Below are 14,551 nucleotides of genomic sequence, written 5' to 3'. Positions count from 1 at the left end.
AGCATCAAAGGAGCAGGAAAGCTGACGTTTTGGGTCTGGATTTGTCTTCAGAAATGGGGGAGGGGAAGGGGGTTCTGAAATAAATAGAGAGAGGGAGGGAGGTGGATGGAAGATGGATAAAGGAGCAGACAGTTGGAGAGGAGACGGTCAGGCCAAGGAGGTGGGGATGGAGCCAGTGAAGGTGAGTGTAGGTTGGGAGTTAGGGTGGGGATTGTTCAGTCCACCTTAACCCCCACCTCCACCTCCTATCTACCAGCCTCATTCCCACCTCCTTAACCTGACTGTCTTCCCTGAACTGACAATCCCAGAAGGGTCCAGACCAGAAACGTCAGCTTTCTTGCTCCTCTGACGCTGCTTGACCTGCTGTGTTCATCCAGCTCCACACCTTGTTATCTCAGATTCACCAGCATCTGCAATTCCTACTATATCTAAAAATTCAGAATTGTCCAAATTGTATGAAGGGAGTAATTTATTGTCCGGCTCATATTTGACTCTGTTCAATCGTGTGCCAATGGTACATTTGGACTAAACTGACCACGAAATATTAGGACTCTTCCAGTTCAGTTTAATTTGACTTTTAATGGCATAATAAGTCTTAATTACTGTCAAGTAGCTATCCAGGTGTTGAAAATGAACTGTTCCAAGTGTGGAAGATTTTAATGCTTGTTAGAGATTTTGAAATGTAAAATGTTTTAAAAAATTTCTAATTATCCCCCCTCTTTTTATACATTTCTTTCCTTTTCTTTATCTCACTTTTTGTAACTATTTTCCTAATTCACTACTTAAACTTATCCTTCCTGGTTTAGTCAGTGATATTCTTTAACTATGTTTGATTGTGATGGGTTAGGTAAACATTTATGTTCTAAATGTCCTGTAGAGGCTGTAGCACTTATTAAATGTGCATTGTTAAGTCTGAAATGGTGGATCCCACTTATTTGCTGGCTATTGTAAAGTTTTGCTCTATATATGTGTTTGAAAAATCCTGAGTTCTGCAATGATTGGATGCTATTGGATGCCTCAGGATCTTTTCAGCAGAACTGGAAAAGTATTCCAGAACCCTCACCCCATCCCCCTCTCTGATGAAGGGTCTAGGCCCGAAACGTCAGCTTTTGTGCTCCTGAGATGCTGCTGGGCCTGCTGTGTTCATCCAGCCTCACATTTTATTGTCCAAAACCAGGGGTATATTTTTAAGGTGAAAGGAGAAAGATTTAAAGAGGACTCGAGAGTCAACTTTTTTAGATTGTGAGTGGTTAGTGCGTGGAATGAACTGGCAGAGGAAGTGGTGAATGCAGGTACAGTTAGAACGTTTAAAAGACGTTGAATAAGTATGAATAGGAAAGGTTGATAGGGATATAGGCCAAAGGCAGGCAAGTGGAGCTGGTTTAGTTTGGAAACATGGTCGGCGTGGACTAGTTGGACTGAAAGGTCTGTTTCCGTGCTGAATGACTCTGTCACTAAGTGGTGTAAATGGATCCAGTAAAATCATCACCAATACCTGCTGTTCAAAAATAAAGCAAGGACTGTGCAGACAAAGAGAAAATTATGAGATAAAGGTCAAGAGAGAGAAGACAATCCATGCAAGATCAGCCTGTGCCAAGTCCATCGGAGCCAGCTACTCAGGCTGGCCAAGTTTAACTGCACAAGTAGTATCTGGCCCTAGTCTGGTAGTGAGTAGAAATTTAGATAAGGATTGAGACAAATACTTAATGTTTCATTGGTAGACTTATTAATATCAGAATCAGAAGTCTTACAACTTATACAGATATTTCCTTAGGGTTTCCTCTCATTCTGAACCATCTTCCATTGTTTTGCTCTCTTGTTCCTCTAGGGTCTGACTAAGGGCTAGGAAAGTGTCTGGTGTAGGGGTCTAGCTTATGCCAAGTTTTCATCCAGTCCATCTGGGTTCAATGCAGGTTTTAATAATATTCAGCCCATACAGCATCTTCTGTACCTTTAGTGTATTTTGTGATTAAAACTGCCTTGAATTGCATGTCAACTCGGACTCTTTTATTTGTCTTACAGGCATAGTGCCCAAGTAAAACAAGTTGGCGAAGAAACTGGTTATGGTGTCCAAAAGATGGACAACATTGATGTCTCGATAAAAATTTGCCAACGGCTACTCCAAAGTCAGACCCCAGGCGCCTTTTATTCCTAAACATCCAGCTGAGCCAGAATTAACACAGCAGTTGCCCTGTATCATGGTCAGGATTCAAGCGGGCGAATGGGGATAGAAGCAACCAACCAGTAGCTGGTTTACACACTGGGCCTGTGGAATGAAACAAATAAAACGGTACGCTTTTGAAGCTTGTCTAGTCAAGGTAAACTCTACAAGATGGCCATTATGGGGCGAGGGTGGGGATTGAGTCATTCATCTCCTGTGCATTGAACTCAGATGGACTGGAAGAGAATCTAGCATAAGGTAGACCCCTACTCAAGTCACTTTCCTGACTGTTAGGCAGACCCTGAGGAACAGGAGAGCAGAACAATTCCAGACTGCTTAGAGTGAGAGGAAACCCTCAGGAAATATTGATATATGAAGTGACCCAGGTGGGCTAAATACTACCCTAAATTAGTATTGGGTATATGAGCCGAAGGACAAAATTGCAGGGAGGGGGTTTGTAAAGAATTAAGTAAGCAAGATTTAGGGCCCACATTAAATAGGGCTACAGTTATAGCCAGCAGTATGGAACAAGTGAAAGGGAAAGACGTTGAAAATATTACGCTTAAAGAAAAAATAAGGAATGCAAAGATCAGAATCAAGCAAATGCAGGCCAAAATTCAAGAGCAGAAAGAGAGAAACCAGGCAAATTTGTTGCACATGGGCCAGTTTCTGGCCCGGGGAGAGAGGCGGAACAGTGTATGATCTGCAATTGTGATACAGTCCAAAAAGCTGGGTCTGAGCTCACTGAGAAATGTAGTAAAATGCAGGCGGTGGTCATGGCCCTTTGCCAAGCAAAATAAGAGAGTAAAGCCTATGCTGCAAATCACTTGAAGTGCTAGCGTGAGTTTGATAGATTCAAGTCCCAACTTGTAGTCCAGAAAAGTATAATCTGGGCCTTTAGGGATGTAGGGGCAAAGGTAATAGCAAGAGGCAATAAGGCAGATAGAGAACAGACAGCTATGGACCGTGTGCAGGCAGATGGGATTAGGTTTGAATTGCATCATAATCAACATAGATATGTTGGACTGAAGGGGCTATTCCTTTGCAGTACTATGTTAAAAGTTCTATCCCCGCCCACGACAATGCCACAATGTCTCCAATGTTTTCTTTCCAGTATATCTTTTTGGAAGGAAGTTAGAAGGCAATAATACACATAATAAATAGTCCATGAAGTGCTTTTGGTACCAAAGTATGTGTTCAAGGCCATTTTGTAGAGTTTTTGGTCTTGCCATTATTGAATATAATATGGACAAATGGTAGCTCAGTCTTTATTATATTTTTATTCTTGTAAAATTTAGTTAAGCCTCTTTTGGCTTGTTGGCCATATGCTTCTTCTCAGCTCTATGAAACATTTATTTAATGTGATTATAAATAATCTCAGTAGATAATTTCTTCCTTTTGGATTCTGCTGTGCATCTAAAAATCCCAATGAAGGTTGTTGTTTCTTGAGCAGTTACTTGACAATGTTGTGTTACTGGACTAGTTGTTCTCTGAGATGTAGTTCTGCAATTCTGCTAGGGAAATCAAAGTCATGATATGCGTGCAGACTGAAAAGTGAAATTGGTTGATTGTGCACAGTACACTTTTTCAATTGTCTTCTGTGTTTTGTTCTGTAGTGCAATGTGTAGCATTCTGCTGTTTCTGACAATTACCCCATTTGTCATGGAGTCTCATCACTCCAGGCTGTAGCTTTTGCTGATTCAGCCATTGTATCTTTTTTCTGTTATATCTCAATTTTCCAATTAATCCTACTACAGTAAACCAGTAGTAACTTTCGATACTCACAACGTGCTTTGTAATCTGTGTTCTTCACCTTGTGTTCTTGCATTTATAAGTGCTGTTTTAATTTGAACTAGTACAGAGTTTGCGAGACTCTGTACAAAGGCAGAAGTTGCATGGCACCAGGTTATAGTCCAACAGATTTGTTTGGAAGCATACAAGCTTTTATAGCAAGGCCTCTTCGTCAGGTGCAGTGTGAGAACAGGGCACACAGACACAGAGTTTGTAGGCAGAGAGATCAAGGGCAGAGAGATCAAAAGATCATACAATCCATGTGAGTGGAGTGTCAGATGATAAGTCTGCAGGTGACCAAGAGTGTTAGATGGTGTGTAAAGTGTTTATAAAGTCAACATCAGTGCTGTGCTGTCATGGCAATCAGGCAAAGTCAAAGGAATATACAAAAGGTGACATCTCTGATTGAGATAACAAAGTATGGAGCTTGATAAACACAGCAGGCCAAGCAGCATCTTAGGAGCACAAAAGCTGATGTTTCGGGCCTAGACCCTTCTGATGAAGGATCTAGGCCTGAAATGTCAGCTTTTGTGCTCCTAAGATGCTGATTGGCCTGCTGTGTTCATCCAACTCCATATTTTGGTATCTCGGATTCTCCAGCATCTGCAGTTCCCATTATCTCTGATACAATTTTAACATCTCTGATTGATACTGAATTGTAGGCATGAGGCTTTATTCAGAATCTATCTCAGTTATAACCTGGAATCAGGCTGGTTTTATTCCAAAAGCTGGAATTTATAAGATGCCACACTGACTGACTGTGACTACAAATTATGTGTTGTTGAACTGTAAATAAACAGCAAATAAACAAATATTTTGCGTGTGTGTGTGTGCGCGCGCGCGCGCGCACTTGCATGTGTGTGATTGACAGAGAATGTATGTGAATGTGAGAGAGTATATGTATGTGAAAGAGATGTGTCTGACTGTGAGTGTGTGAGAGAGTGTGTATGAGAGAGGGTCTATGTGTGTGTGTGTGTGTGTGTGTGTGTGTGTGTGTGTGTGTGTGTGTGAATGAGAGAATGTAATAAATAATTCAAAACTGTACCATCTAATTAGGGTACAGCGATCATAACAATTTATCAAGATGATGCTATCTCTTGCAGAGATTGCCATGGCAGGGTTGTGTGGTGTTGTGTTCGATGTTATTCTGAAAGCTGGGTATTTTGAGGTTTGGTGGTTGTTTGAAGTTGAGAAATGGAGGTTTAGGTAAGATTTTGGCGAGATGCTTATTGCCATCAATGACAAGTTGAAGGCTGCAAAGAACATAACGTAAATTCCCTTCACTGGGGAAATACTAGATGACGAAGGGTAGACTACCATTCCTATCCTGTGTCTATCTTCTAAGGACGTTGTTACGGTTTTTCGGTGTGGCATGTTGGAACTGGCGATCAATGAGTTAGGCATTGTATCCCGACTTTAGGAGGGTGCCTTTCAAATCTTTCAGGTGCCCATTGCTTTCCTCCTCATCTTAGCAGATCCTGTGTATGCATAGGTCTTGTCTGTAGGAAATGGCTTCTTTAATATGTTTAGGGTGGAAGCTAGGGAAGGTGCAGCATCGTGAAGTTATCCGTGGACTTACAGTAGAGTGAGGTACTGAGGTGTCCACTCTTGATGAAGATGCATGCATCTAAGAATGAGACTGATTCTGAAAAATAGTCCATGGGAAGTCTGATGGTGGGATGCAACTTGTTGATATCGCTATGTAGTTGTTTCAGATATTCCTCGCCATGTGTCCAAAGGAAGAAAGTACAATCAATGTATCTGGTGTATAGCATTGGCCAGAGTTCCTGAGCAGCAAAGAAGTCTTGCTCGAACTAATGAATGAAAATTTTGGCATATTGGGGTACACATTTGGTCCCCATGGCTGTCGCGTGTGTCTGGATGAAGAACCAGTTGTCAAACATGATGATATTGTGGTTGAGGATGAAGCAGATGAGTTGTAGGATGGTGTCTGGAAATTGGCAGTCGGTGGTACTGAGTACCGAGGCTGTTGAAGCAATGGGGGATGCTGGTGAGTGTGCCGAAACATCATTGTGACGAGGAATACTCCTGGTTCGACTGGTCCTTGGGAGCTGTGTTTCTGTACAAAATCTGTAGTGTTACAGCAGAAGCTGGGGGTTCCTTGTGCCATGGGTTTCAAGATGCCCTTGACATAGCCAGAGAGGTTCCCACACAGGGCCCCATTGCTTGATACAATGGGATGTCCTAGGTGTGTTGGTTTTTTGTTTATCTTCGGAAGGCAGTAGAAGTCTCCTACATGAAAAGTACGCAGGATAAGAGTGCGTAGGGTACTTTGAAGGATTGGATCAAAAGTCTTGGTCAGTCTGTTGAGTTGACGGGTCTGTTCTTTGATTGGATCCTCAGGCAATTTTCTGTAATGTTCCCCGTTGTGTACCTCCTTGCAGTAGTCGTTCTATTTTGCATGAAGATGGCTCCTCTTTGTCGGCTCATTTGATGACAGTGTAGTGATTGATCTCAAGAGTATGGATGGTGTTGTATTGTGCTTGTTTCTTCATTTGCAGATACATCCTATTTTGTTCAAAAAATGCATGATTAATTAAATCCGCTTGAAAAAAACGCACTGTGAAAAAAAGGGAAAAAAAGAAATTCTGAGGCCTTCTCAATCCTTTAGCTCTAAATTTCTTTTTTTATGATGCTAGCAGCAACACCTTCTGGGCTGTACGGCGGCAATGCGCATTGCATGAGGTGAGAACTGTCTTTTACACTCCTTTCCCTTCCCCCTCTGTTCCTTGTTCCATTGCTCATAATATTAATCAATCTTTCCTTCGAGATTACTAACTTTACCTCTGGGTCTTTTCAGTCATTCCTTACAGAGCCACTTTCACTTAGGTCTCTGTATTTCACTGGCTAGCTGTGCTTTCTTAAAGCAATTTTACTTTACAGAGGTAAACACAGCTGCTTCAATTTCTTTTCTTCTGGGTCTTCTGCATGTCTTCTCCTCATTGTGTGGGTCCAATCTGCTCTGTGACAGCAATATGGTACTTCCCCCAAAGAAAACCCCTGACACCTTGCAGTGTTTGCCATGTATATCATCATGTGGCATTGGGTAGGGATTGCTTCAGCCATTGCCATCAATCCTCTTTCTTCTTTTCTTGTCAGGACCTTGACTGAATTGATAAAATTTGATAACGTCCTGTACATTAACTCTATAGTTACTGATAGATCTGTTGAGTATTTCCAGAATTTTCAGTTTTTATATCAGATTTCTAGGATTTAATTTTCACCTTTCTTTTACCAAAATTTCTTTTAGAACAGTTTTGTCTCTGGCAGTGCTGTGCAAGCTTGCAGTTTTCCTAAAACTCTTCGTCCAACAGCAGTCCTCTTCCGTACCTACACTGGCCCTAAACCCCACGTCTTCCTCCATTACACTGATAACTGTATTGGTGCCACCCCGTGCTCCCACAGGAGCTTGAACAGTTCATCCACTTCACCAACACCTTCCACCCCAACCTTCAGTTCACCTGGGCCATCTCCAGCACATCCCTCACCTTCCTGGGCCTCTCAGTCTCCATCTCAGGCAACCAGCTTGTAACTGATGTCCATTTCAAGCCCACCGACTCCCATAGCTACCTAGAATACACCTCCTCCCACTCACCTTCCTGCAAAAATGCCATCCCCTATTCCCAGTTCCTTTGCCTCCCCCGCATCTGCTCCCAGGATGAGGCATTCCACTCCTATAATTCTCAGATGTAATCATTTTTCAAGGACAGCAAAATCCCCTCTCTCAGTGGTCGAGAACGTCCTTGGCTGTGTCTCCCACATTTCCCACAATTCATTCCTCACACCCTCTCCCCACAATAATAACCAAAGCACAATCCCCCTCATCCTCACGTACCACCCCACCAACCTCCGGATCCAACGCATCAGTCTCCAACACTTCCATCATCTACAATCTGACCCCACAACCAAAGACATTTTTCCATCCCCAACCTGGTCTGCTTTCTGCAGGGACCACTCTCTCCATGACTCCCTTGTCCGCTCCACATTCCTCTCCAATCCCACCACACCCGGCACTTTTCCCTGCAACTGCCCCTACACCTCTCCCCTCACTTCCATCCAGACCCCAAGAAGACTTTCCGCATCAAACAGATGTTCACCTGCACATCTGCCAGTGTGGTATACTGCATCCGCTGTTCCCGTTGTGGCTTCCTCTACATTGGGGAAACCAAGTGGAGGCTTGGGGACCGCTTTGTAGAATATCTACGCTCGGCTCGCACTAAACAACAGCACCTCCCCGTTGCAAACCATTTCAACTCCCCCTCCCACTCCTCTGATGACATGTCCATCTTGGGCCTCCTGCAGTGTCACAACAATGCCACCCGAAGGTTGCGGGAACAGCAACTCAAATTCTGTTTGGGAACTTGGCAGCCCAATGGTATCAATGTGGATTTCACAACCTTCAAAGTCTCCCCTCCCCCTACCGCATCCCAAAACAATTCCAGCTCTTCCCCGCCTGCCTAACCTGTCCTTCCTCCCACCTATCCCCTCCTCCCACCTCAAAACCTGTCCCCATCTCCTACCTACTAACCTCATCCCGCCCCTTTGACCAGTCCGTCCTCCCTGGACTGACCTATCTCCTCCGTACTTCCCCACTTACACTCACCTTTACTGGCTCCACACACACCTCTTTGACCCGTCTGTCTCCTCTCCACCTATCTTCTCCTCTATCCATCTTCTATCCGCCTCCCCCTCTCTCCCTATTTATTTCAGAAACCCCTTCCCTTCCCCCATTTCTGAAGAAGGGTCTGGGCCCGAAATGTCAGCTTTCTCGCCCCTCTGATGCTGCTTGGCCTGCTGTGTTCATCCGGCTCTACACCTTGTTACCAAACTTATTGAATAGGTTTTCACCAACAGTAGAAGGAAGCAGGCTGCTATTTTCCAGTAAAGAATAGCACCAGTCAGGGAAGTGAGTAATTGGTAAAAATTGACAATTACGTGAGGAGACTTACATATTACTCCTTAAGTCATATTATACACACTGTCCTAATGCATCCAAAATGAACATGACCACTGCAAAGGTGAAAGGGTGAAGATAATTAATTACTGTATGTTTGTGTAATCAAGATACAGAAGAATTTAAGCTATGTACCTAGATGGTTGAGATTATCACAAATTACTGTGTGTCCCTCATTTCGCTGCCTTCATGCACTATGCCAATAAAGCTTGATGTCCAAATATTAGGCTTGGAAATTCCCTGCGTAACCTCTTCATCTCTTTATCTCATTTTTTTGCCTTAAGGTATTCCTTAAAACCTACTTCTTTACTTGTTTTCCTGAATACTTATTTATGTGGCTTAGTGTAGTTTGATTTTACATTACCTCTGTGAAGCAACTTGGGATGATTTGTTACAGTAAAGATGCTATATAGATATGAGTCGATAAAGTGTGGAACTGGAGAAGCATAGCAGGTCAGGCCGCATGGGAGGAGCAGGAAAGTTGCCATTTCTGGTCAAGACTTTCCATCGGGCCTGGGGAGGGGGAAGGGAGCTCAGATATAAATAGAGAGGTGAGGTTGGGGTTGGAGGAAAGGTAGGTGGGTTGGTGATAGGTAGATGCAGGTAGGGGGTTGTAGAGGCGATTGTCTCTTTCAAAATATTGAGGAGGACACATTTGCTCACAAGTGGCTGGTCATCTTCTGCTGCACTGTAGCTTTTCCCCTGGATGAGGCATCTTCCGCACTGTATGCAGTTTGGGAATTTCCTTAGTCCGTACATAAATCTGAAAAGGTGGCTGCTCTGGCTCAGCTCATTCATTCTTTTACAGTCCATCAGCTCTTTCTGGGTCTCCTTTAACTCTTTGCTCACTTGTCGGATGTGGGCATCACAGACTGGGCCAGCACTTCTTGCCTGTACCTAATTGTCCTTGACAAGACAGTGATGAGCTGCCTTCTTCAACTGCTGCAGTTCATGTGCTGCAGGTAGACCCACAACATCCTTAGGAAAGGAATTCTAGGATTTTGACCACATGACAGTGAAGGAACGGCGGTATAATTCCAAGGCAGGATGGTGAGTGGCTTGGAGGTGAACTTGTGGATGGTGGTGTTCCCATGAATCTGCCACCCTTGTCCTTCTAGTGAAGTGTTCATATGTTTGGAGGCTGCTGTCTAGTGATCTTTGGCAAATTTCTTTAGTGCATCACTGTATAGTATACATTGCTGCAACTGAATGTCGGTGGCGGAGTGACTGAGTGTTTATTGATGTGAAGCCAATCAAGTGGACTGTTTTGTCCTGGAAGCTGTCAAGCCTCTTGAGTGTTGTTGGAGCTGTACATCTCCCAGGCAACTGGAGGGTATTCCATCAAACTCCTGACTTGAGCCTTGGGAATGATGGACAGACTTTGGAGTGTCAGGAGGTGACTTTTTTTGCAGCAGTGTTCCTAGCTTCTGACCTTTTTTAACCACAGTGTTTATGTGGTGAATCCAGTTGTGTTTCAGGTCAATGGTAACCCCCAGGCTGTTCATAGCGGGGGATTAAGCCATTGGTAATGGTAATGCCATTGAAAATCAAGAGATGGTGGTTAGATTGTGTCTTATTGATGATGATTATTACTTGGCATTTGTGTGGTACGAAAGTTACTCACCCCTTGTCAGCCCAAGCCTGGATAATGTCCAGATCTTGTTGCATTTGAACACGGACTGCTTCAGTATCTGAAGAGCCACAAACGGTGCTAAACATTGTGTCATCAGCAGCAAACATCCCCACTTCTGACCTTATGCTGGAGGAAAGGTTATTGACAAAGCAGCTGAGGATGGCTGTGACTAGGACACTACCCTGAGGAACTCCTGCAGAGATGTTATGAAGCTGAGATGACTGATCGCCAACATCATCTATCTTCCTATGTGCCAGTTATGACACCAGTGGAAAGCTTGTCCCCTAATGCTCATTCCAGTTTTGCTAGGGCTCCTCGATGCCACATTCAGTTAAATATGATATTGATATCAAGGGCTGTCACTCTACCTCACCTTTAGAAGTCTTCTCTTTTGTCCATGGTCAGGAGCTGAGTGGCCCCGGAGGATCTCAAACTGGGCATCACTGAGCAGGTTATTATGAGCAGGGGCTGATTGATAGCACTGTTGATGAAACCTCCCACCACTTTGCTGATGATTGAGAGGAGACTGAAGAGGCAGTAATAGGTTACGATGGATTTGTCCTGCATTTTATGTACAGGGCATAGCTTGGAAATTTTCTAGATTATCAGGTAGATGCCAGGATACTAAGTGTACTAGAATACCTTGGCTCGGGGAGCAGCAGGTCTTGGAGCACAAATCTTCAATATTATTGCCGAAATGTTATCAGGTCTATAGATAGACTTTGCAGTATCCACTGTCTCCAATCATTTCTTTATATTGTGTGGAGTGAATCAAATTGACTAAAGATTGTAATGCTGGGGATGTGTAGAGGAGGCTGAGGTGAAGTTTCTTTCCTAGCTCTTTCAATCTCTTTCCTATCCTTTCACTGACTTTCCTCTATTTCCTCAATCTTTGCTGACTCCAACGCCTCTGTAGGGTGTTGGGATGTTATCTAGCTTTCTAAACCTGAAATAAATTTTTTTGATTCCCTGCTGGTTCCCTAGTCCCCATGGACTATATTTGATCTTCTGGGTACAGTACCTGGTCCTTCTCCAAGTAATTTCCAAATTATAGATCAATTCTCCTATCAGTTTGATGACAATCTCTGTGACTGTCACCACCTGGTGGCACAGTTCCTTTGTGGGTAGATTTTTATAAGAAGAACCATTAAACATGCCCTCTTAAGAGCATGGTGGTAGTTGCCCTCCTTTCCGGTGGCAAGTCAGCAGACTATGCTGCAAGTTGTGTTTGCATCTCAGAAAATAATTATTTATTTCTGCCAACTTTTAATGCAAAGGCAGCCCTGGCCCCTTTTGATCGGAAGCCTTGGCAGGAATTGTATCCCTCCCCCGTCTCATGAGTCAACAGCTCTTTCTGATGTGAATAGGCTTGCCACAGTGGAAGCAGCAGGGCATGGTCCTGTTGGTTGCTTTCCAGGTCATTTGTTTTGAAAGTTTTAGATTGATTTTGATGCTTTTCCTCCTCTAATTTCTTCTGGAGTCTAGTTCTGCTATCGATATTCTTGTCTTTAATTGCTGGTAAATACCAGTGAATCCAGATTAGCTTTGGTTCTGAGGTTTATTGGTCAAACTGTAGCCATCAACCTTGACTGCTGCATGAATCTGGATACCCTTTATCTCTCCCATGTGTTTTAGGCTGACAGTTTTGAAACAGCTTCACCAGCACCGTCTCTTGAGCTTTCATAACTGGTTAATTCTTAGGGCTTGGACCGAAATATTGAAAGTTCCTTTTGAATGCTGGAAAAGTCTATACGGGTTTTTATAGGAACTCTGTAATTGTCGGTGGTATGCCTCCAGCACAAGTTGGTAAGTATTGAGAATAGCAGTCTGTGCCTCATTGTAACTAACAGAAATATCAGCAGACAGCAGGGAATCAATCTCTGAGGTCTTCCCAATTAGCTCGACTTGAGGGCCGACAACTCTCATGCTACGTAGTGTAACTGCCAGAGGCTGTGAAACCAGCTGCCCCACTTCTCCATGTTTCTGAGTTTTTAATTCCATCTTCTGCTGGAAGATTTTCTGGTTTTGCTTTCCCAGGATTTGCCTCCTCCCTCTTTCTTTTCCATTTCCCTTACTTTTTCCTTTGCCTGAAAGTGTAACCTTAACTTCACTCTTCCAGACAAATTTTGCCGAGAGCAACTCAATCTGTTTCATGTGATAATGGGAACTGCAGATGCTGGAGAATCCAAGATAACAAAGTGTGGAGCTGGATGAACACAGCAGGCCAAGTAGCATCTCAGGAGCACAAAAGCTGACGTTTCGGGCCTGGACCCTTCATCAGAGAGGGGGATGGGGAGAGGGAACTGGAATAAATAGGGAGAGAGGGGGAGGCGGACCGAAGATGGAGAGAAAAGAAGACAGGTGGAGATGAAAGTATAGGTGAGGAGGTAGGGAGGGGATAGGTCAGTCCAGGGAAGACGGACAGGTCAAGGAGGTGGGATGAGGTGGTAGGTAGGAAATGGAGGTGCGGCGTGAGGTGTGAGGAAGGGATGGGTGAGAGGAAGAACAGGTTAGGGAAGCGGAGACAGGCTGGGCTGGTTTTGGGATGCAGTGGGGAGAGGGGACAAGCTGGGCTGGTTTTGGGATGCGGTGGGGGAAGGGGAGATTTTAAAGCTTGTGAAGTCCGCATTGATACCATTGGGCTGCAGGGTTCCCAAGCGGAATATGAGTTGCTGTTCCAGCAACCTTCGGGTGGAATCATTGTGGCACTGCAGGAGGCCCATGATAGACATGTTGTCTGAGGAATGGGAAGGGGAGTTAAAATGTTTCACGACTGGGAGGTGTTGTCTGTTTGTTGCGAACCAAGCGGAGGTGTTCTGCAAGGCAGTCCCCAAGCCAACGCTTGGTTTCCCCAATGTAGAGGAAGCCACACCGGGTACAACAGATACAATATACCACATTGGCAGATGTGCAGGTGAACATCTGCTTGATATGGAATGTCATCTTGGGGCCTGGGATAGGGTTGAGGGAGAAGGTGTGGGGACAAGTGTAGCACTTTCTGCGGTTGCAGGGGAACGTTCCGGGTGTGGTGGGGTTGGAGGGGAGTATGGAGCGGATTCACGGAGAGAGTGGTCTCTCCGGAATGCAGACAAGGGTGGGGATGGAAAAATAGCTTGGGTGGTGGGGTCAGATTGTAGATGGCGGAAGTGTCGGAGGTTGATACGTTGTATCCGGAGATTGGTGGGGTGGTATGTGAGAACGAGGGGGATCCTCTGGGGGTGGTTGTGGTGGGGGCGGGGTGTGAGGGATGTGTTGCAGGAAATGCGGGAGACGCGGTCAAGTGCGTTCTCGACCACTGCGGGAGGAAAGTTGCGGTCCTTGAAGAATGTGGACATCTGGGATGTGCGGGAGTGGAATGCCTCATCGTGGGAGCAGATGCGGCGGAGGCGGAGGAATTGGGTGTAGGGGATGGAATTTTCGCAGGAGGGTGGGTGGGAGGAGGTGTATTCTAGGTAGCTGTGGGAGTCAGTGGGCTTGAAATGGACATCAGTTTCTAGCTGGTTACCTGAGATGGAGACTAAGAGGTCCAGGGAGGTGAGGGATGTGTTGGAGATGGCCCAGGTGAACTTGAGGTTCGGGTGGAAGGTGTTGGTGAAATGGATGAACTGTTCGTGCTCCTCTGTGGAGCAAGAGGCCGCGCTGATACAGTCATCAAAGTAATGGAGGAAGTGGTGGGGTTTGGGGCCAGTGTCGGTGTGGAAGAGGGACTGTTCCAATCCACTTCACCAACACCTTCCACCCGTCATCGTCAACTGATAGAGTGCATGTATCATCAAAACACGTATGGCAGCATGGTGGCTCAGTGGTTAGCCCTGCTGCCTCACAGCGACAGGGATCCAGGTTCAATTCCCCCTCAGGCAACTGTCTGTGTGGGTTTTCTCCAGATGCTCTGGTTTCCTCACACAGTCCAAAGATGTACAGACTAAGAGGATTGGTGATGCTTAATTGCCTATAGTGTTCAGAGATGTGTAGATTAGGTGAATACGGAGAA

Source organism: Stegostoma tigrinum, chromosome 9 (assembly GCF_030684315.1).
Source record: "Stegostoma tigrinum isolate sSteTig4 chromosome 9, sSteTig4.hap1, whole genome shotgun sequence".
Taxonomy (NCBI): domain Eukaryota; kingdom Metazoa; phylum Chordata; class Chondrichthyes; order Orectolobiformes; family Stegostomatidae; genus Stegostoma; species Stegostoma tigrinum.
This window is presented reverse-complemented; position numbering follows the sequence as displayed.